The sequence below is a fragment of the Sinocyclocheilus anshuiensis genome, unplaced genomic scaffold, assembly GCF_001515605.1.
Source record: "Sinocyclocheilus anshuiensis isolate Anshui unplaced genomic scaffold, SAMN03320099.WGS_v1.1 scaffold179, whole genome shotgun sequence".
NCBI lineage: Eukaryota > Metazoa > Chordata > Actinopteri > Cypriniformes > Cyprinidae > Sinocyclocheilus > Sinocyclocheilus anshuiensis.
In genome coordinates this window covers 1,253,399-1,260,212 of record NW_015549577.1, presented here as the reverse complement: position 1 = coordinate 1,260,212, position 6,814 = coordinate 1,253,399, and the positions used below count along the sequence as shown (strand labels likewise).

General features: G+C 37.6%; 1 protein-coding gene and 1 long non-coding RNA gene across 5 annotated transcripts in view; one reads left to right on the top strand and one right to left on the bottom strand.

The window, feature by feature from the left end:
- The window catches only part of LOC107657524 (major facilitator superfamily domain-containing protein 6-B-like), a 15,988-nt gene extending 15,374 nt beyond the window's left edge, over positions 1-614 (bottom strand). For all 4 annotated transcript variants that reach the window (XM_016445655.1, XM_016445657.1, XM_016445658.1 and 1 more), the window contains exon 1: positions 379-614. The gene's annotated coding sequence lies outside the window, so the exon portion shown is untranslated. The remainder of the gene's footprint in view (positions 1-378) is intronic.
- A 772-nt stretch (positions 615-1,386) lies between these two features.
- Positions 1,387-5,992, top strand: LOC107657522 (uncharacterized). The gene is made up of 3 exons (XR_001630694.1): positions 1,387-1,527; positions 5,777-5,865; positions 5,969-5,992. It is a non-coding gene; the product is annotated as an uncharacterized LOC107657522 (long non-coding RNA).
- Positions 5,993-6,814: the final 822 nt, after the last annotated feature.

The following is a 6,814-nucleotide window of genomic DNA, read 5'->3' as shown; positions in this document are numbered from 1 at the left end:
TTTTTTGACCTGACTAAGTTATATGACTGCCCTTGATTAACGATAATAAAAATTAGTAAGATTAAACATCACGTGAATATAATGTTGAACATCAGGTAGTAGGAATGCAATTGAGAGGTGGAGATTATTGTGCTGTGGAATGAATATTAAATACAGTCAATATTCAAAAATCGTAACATCATATCATAATAAACTTCAATGGGTGTAGTCCCTGTCTGAAACTGAGTGACACACACCCTACGACCTGTATTAACATTGCATATTGCACAAACACAATGCCTAAATGTATTTACAAACACAACTGATCATCCATTATTTTTCTTATAGTGTTTCAGTATTAAACAGGCAGCGGTGTGGCTCAATACAAAGCTCACTTACCCGGTTGTTGTGTTATTTCACCGTCTGGCGTTGAAGGAGGACGATCCCTTCAACAGACCGCTCTCTCCGTCCAACCATCATTTTGATCACAATCCTGGATTTCTGCTCACTTTCTATGAACAGTCCTCAAACAGCGAGGTATTCCGGTAGAACAGAGGAGCAGATTTATTCTACACAGCCGTTTTCATCCGACTTGACGTCAATCTCTCACCTGCCTGCGATGTGCGCAGCGTCAGTGTGATTGTGGGACTGCCTTCATTTCCACTGATGTGATTAGCAACTGTGACACCCAGTTTCGTTCTTCTGCTCCTGAAATTGTGTTTTAGATGGGAAGTTTTCCCGTATAGTGTTTGCCTAAGAGACGATGCCATGTCTAAAATCAGTCAGATGTTTATTATGTTTAGGATTTTTAATTAATTAAAATAGGCTCTATTATAGTTTGATATAGTTTATATGAACTTCAAGGTGGGGTAAGATACGTATTTTAATATTTGATTCTATTTATATATATATTTACATACATTTTCTGATGAGAAATTATAGCTAACCCATTTTTGACCGGCGAACTCGTGCAACATGATCCAACACTAGTGATGCGACATCTACTATACTATAGTATAGGCTATACATATGAATCTAATCTGTATTTTCTGCCACAAAACTGTGTCAATCAGAGTAACTGACAGCATCAAACTTCGTATACATTTACAATAAATACAACTATAGAGCAAGAACACACAATCATTTCCATAACCAAGTCGAAAACAGCAGCTTTAAATATAAGAAGAGCTAAGCAAGCCGTTCTAGGACTCAAATCGGTGTCATTTTTTATTTGTTCATTTTCATGAACCACCTAAATTGATTCACTGGAATGAATCATACATCCCAGCGCTACATGAAAGAGAGAACCGAGTAGGAGGAACCGATTCACCAAGATGAATAAGAATTTCCAGAGCGAAGACCGAGTAAGACGAATCGATTCACCGGAAGGAACATATGAATCGAAGTCAAAGGCCTTGAGTCCTAAACAAACGATTTTGGCGCAAAAATTCACATTTTACTAGTTGAAGCTAGCAAAGACTGACGCCAACATGGAAAGCAAATGTGACATTTCTTCATCCTCGAAAACATTCAACAAAATCTAACAAGGTAAAAGAAAATCTTACCTACACTACATTAAATATGGGTTCAATTGCAACGAGGATAATATATATTGAGGCTTGGTCGCGCGTTAACTCCCAAATAACGCCACAACGAAAATGTAACCGAATGATACTTAAAAGTCGAACAAAACTCATTTTGTAAAGGAATTTTACCTTGAACCTACTTTAGATTAAAAAATGACAAAGATAAAATGGTCTGATATGTTTAAATGTAAATGAGCTAATATGCATCATTGGCAAAAAAATAAAATATATGCCTGTAATACAAACAGGATGAAAGATACAGGCTATTAAGTGAAAATATATTTCATTGCTTTGTTCTATGTAGGCTAAAGTTTATTTAAACAGTGTACTTGCACTTAGAACATGTAGCATTGTACAACTGACTTCATTCAGGACTCCATATAGCTGTTAAACTGCATGTATCCAAGTGGTATTTATAATGCTTATTTAAGAATCTGTTAATGGCTTTTTATAAGCCAGGGTTTAGATGTGCATATCATAGTAATCTTTACACAGCTACACGCACACACAGACACACACTGGCACATATGCTATGGTTACAGTATTGTGTGTGCGTCTGTATGAGACAAGATGGCTTTCTAGCCATCAGGGCATTTTACATTCATGGTGTGCTCAACATGAAGTGCTATTTTGCTTTGAAAACACTTTCAAGGTATAAACCTGCACTCTCCTAAATGGCCTTGGTGATATTGTATGCATACCATCTAATATGAGTAATGCAGGGCTTACATAGACAATAAGGCTAATGCAACCAAAAAGAAAAGCAGTCACAAGCCATGCAATCAGATTATATAGCCTATGGTAATGCCAAATAAATAGTTGCCTTTGATAATGAATGCCGATTTTGTTACAAATTGGTGTATTGGTTAAATATGTCAAGGCTATTATCATTGCTTCTCTAGTTTGAGTCTTAACTGAAGTTACAGTTTTATCTGAATTGGTCAATTTTTTACTGTAATTTTGAATGTGATAAAAATCACTATTCTCTGAGAAAAACTTTGAATTGCTAGCACAAGTTGTTGATTAACTTCAAATTTAGAAATATTAAATGAGTTTTATTGTTCTGAAGTGAAGTTCAAAAATGCTATCAGATTTCATAATTACCCCTAATAAAACTACTATATTATGAGAATGTTTCTGTACATTGAGCTGTCAATTTCTTTATTTTTTTATTCTGCATAAAAGAAAAAAAAAAAAAAGTCATACAGCTTTGGAACAAAACGAAGGTGAGTGTCACAAACACGGTGTGTGGAAACAGGCAGGACGACGAAGAATTCCAATAATCACTTTAATAATAATCCACAATAGGTAATCCAGACAGGTCATGTCAGTCAGACAGACACACACACACACACACACACACAGAGAACAGGCTTGACTTAAAGTACAGACACAAATGGGGTTTGAAAATCGTGCAGTGTGAACTCGGCATAAGCACATGGGGAATGAAAACACAACAAGACAGTCCACGGGTGTGACAGATCGTGGATCTGAGGTGGAGCCGGAGGGAAGGAGGAGCCTGACAGAGCCTGAGGGACGGAGGGGTGAGGCGGAGCCAGAGGAGTGGAGTCCCGAGGCGGCGGATGGTCGACGACTGACCAAGGTGGAGCCGGAGGGACGATGGAGCCCGGTGGAGCTGATGGACTGACGGGCCATGGTGGAGACGAGGGAGCTAGGAGCCATGGTGGAGCCGCTGGGTCGCAGGACCGAGGTTGAGTCTGGGCCTCAGAGGCTGAAGGTGGAGTCGAGGGATCCTCCAGACTCGACGCCAATGGAGCTGGAGATAGGCAGACCAGCGGCAAGCCCACGCCACAGATGGTGAGCAGAGAGGCTGACGGGATCCAGTGGAGAGGGTGTTGAGGAAGGGAACAGGTCAATGAGAGGAGGAGGGACAGGGAGGTTGGGTGGGATATTTTCCCAGGTAAACAGGTCGGGTGAAAGCTGAAGGACGGGTATCTCGGAGTGCAAGTCTATTAAATCTCCCAGGTCCAGTTTGTGCTCACCCCCAGCGATGGCGCCATGTGCGGGGCTTTCCATTGCCGCCGCGATCTCCACAGCTGTATCCACCGTCGCTTGTGCTGTCGGCTCTCGCACCTGGTCAGACATTTGGGGCTCAGGCTCCAGGGCGATCGTCAGCTCTGTCGCTCCTGATGGTGATGGCTCAATGACTGTGGCAGGCTCTGGCTCTCAGTCTGTGGTGGGCCCGGGCAGCTCCGTGCCGCGAGGTGGTCCTTGACTGGGCTCTGGGTCCCCAGTGGGGCTGGTGTCGTTGTCCGCGGTCAGAAGAGACTTGCAGGATACCAGCACCCACTCGATGAAGGTGGCGATGCTCTCTCTGGGACCATCTCTGGACAAGGCAGTTGTCCGGGTAGTGTGTGAGGTTAGTGAGGAACACAAAGTCTGTGGTTTAACATCCCCCATAAATGTGAAAGAATTGTTTGGATTGTTCCAAGACTTTTTAACTCCCCGTAAATCATATATAAAAATGATAAAAGTGATTAGTTTTTAAAAATAATTTTAAAGAGATTGCAGTCAGTGTCTACATAATGAAGCATTTTAGAGTTGAGTATAACTACAAGATTTATATACACTATAACTCATATTGTGAGTATCATATTTTCAGTTATATTTGTCATTTTTATAATATTTTTAAATGTCTATAAAGCTTTTATTATTATTATTTTTTTTTCAGTTTGTTATTTTAGTATGTCAGGTTCAACTAAATTAAAATAAAATATAAAATGAAATACAAATTTTTTTATATTTTATTTTATTTTGGTTATTTATTATATTAACAGATTTTTAAAATGGTTGTAGTTTTAGTTTAAGGGTCATTCCTGGGATTCTGTAACATTTCAACTTGGAATAATTTTTTTTTCCCAGCTATATATGATTTATTTTCTAAATACACCACGTCATTAGGCACATATCAAACCTCCAACAAATTTCAGGCATTAAATACCTTTTATTGTTTTTAGTTTTCTTCAGATTTAGACACCTCTTATTCTCAACCCCGTAATGTACAAAATGGGAATTGTTTAAAAAGGATTTTACACAGAACTTGTTATAAAACAAACATCTACCTACTGCTCATTTGTCCCTCATAACAATTTAATGATAACAAATGTAACATTTATCATAATTTTCACATGTTATGGGACTGAAGTTAATAATAGTCAAATTGTTTGTTTATGGTTTCTTTATTTTTGTAAAAAAAAAAATGTTTAATTTAGATGTTTAACTAAAACCACAATTTTTGTTTTAGTCCTTAACATGTCAGATGTCAGCAAGAAATGCTTTCATCCTTAATTGTCTTCCCTATTTTTCTCTCTCATATTCTCCCCCATCTTTCTGGGTCAACATGTCTGCATGCCCAACACTGTCTTTCTGCTGCTAATGCAGGTGCAGTTTCTGATGGAGCATGCTTGTTAAAGTTTAACTGGACACATTACATAAAATATTCTATTTATAACAAAAATGTGAAGTTTGGTAAGTGTATATTTACCGATAACCATGACTATTTTTATATGTTTTTATTAAAATGATTGATAAATGAAGTAAATAACTCAACCCTGTCACAAGTTTACATATATATATATATATTTTTTTTGTGACAGGGTTGATTGTGGTGGGGTTGTGTTCTTTTGCTCAAAATGGCCACTGCTCCTCATGTAGTGTAGGAGAATAGACCATATATGGCAGCAATAAAATAAGTACATTGTATATACTTATGGATTAAAACAAAATGTTGAAAAATAATACTTTTCCATCTTAATATAATGTGATGGGGTTGAGTTGTTAAGCTTGACAGTACTCTCCCTGACTATAATAAACCCCAAAAATATGAATTAAAAGTATGATATTACTTACCATTTTCTGCACCCCTATTAAAGAGACCTGAATGATGTCATTTCTGGTAAATGATGTCACATATGGGCGGAGTCTAAATTTTGGGTGTTAGAATGGTTATTTTCAATATCATCACACCAAACATTTTAGAGAACTTTTGAGCTTTTCCACAAAAAATGAAGTTGGCTTATATTAAGTTATTGTTGGTCTTGTTTTGGGAATCATTGTAATGATATGTAATGTCTAATTGTTGATTTATTCGAGCTGAATATGAGAAATGTGATCACAAGTGGGCAGATTCTATCCTCAATGACATCACTGAGAAAACACCCCAATTATGAGGGTGTCGTTTAAACCTGCAGGGGGCGATGTTTTACAAGCACATCAGACACTCCACTCATCACAGCATCACAGCGCTCTCCTTCCAGCTCTAAGTGAGACTCGACTACACGTAAGTGTAACTCTTCTATTCATTGTTGTCCATTAACGTCTTCATTCTTGTCACCAGTGTTGCCATGCCTGCCATTCATCCATGCCTTTTCCAATCATTTTAGCCCCTAAAACAGTGTCCAGCTAAAACATCTGCTATCTCCCCTTTTGTGTTAGAATAGTAAAGTGTTGTATCTGCCTCCCCTGTTCCCTCCCACTCACTCAGAGACCTGTACACCATCCACACATTTGCTCTCAATTCAGCAGTCCAGAGAGCGATGCTGTTTCTATGACAACTGGTTCTGCAGGACAAACTGCAGAGAGGATTTTCCTTTCAAAGGGGGTTCCAAGGAGAAGGCACATGCTTAGCATGAAATTCAGCCCTCTGAAATCCTTTTAGTTGTTTATGATCTCATTTTAAAGTAGGGAAAATGAGCATCAGTCATCTGTTAAATGTACAAGAGGGTTGGCGGTTTGTGAACACTCTGCTGGTGTTAAACGTATCAGAGGTAAAACATTCATAAAGCTGTGGAAATCATCATATTATGCATTTTATACAAATCTGTATTCTCTGTAAAATCTGTAAAATCTGTAAAAGCCCCGATTCAGGTATCAGATTGTATCATTGAATGCAATATTTTATTGAGTTATGAACTTGATGTTTACTGTACACTTTTAATTAACTAGTGATAGACTAATATATCATCCAGGCTGACTAATCAGTCAGTGTTTCATCTTTTTTGAATTAATGGCATAAGCAGCTAACAGCTGCTGAATGAACAGAATTCATATAAATACAAATTTTTTCAGTTTTTTATTTAGTGAATTGAGTAAATATGTGAAATGAGTTTAAATATATGTATTTTATTATAAATTAGCTACTTATTTAAACATGGAATAATGCTGAAATGTTATATATATAATTGTCTTATTTGCTGTTATAAAATAGTCATTTATAATTTTTTTGTTTG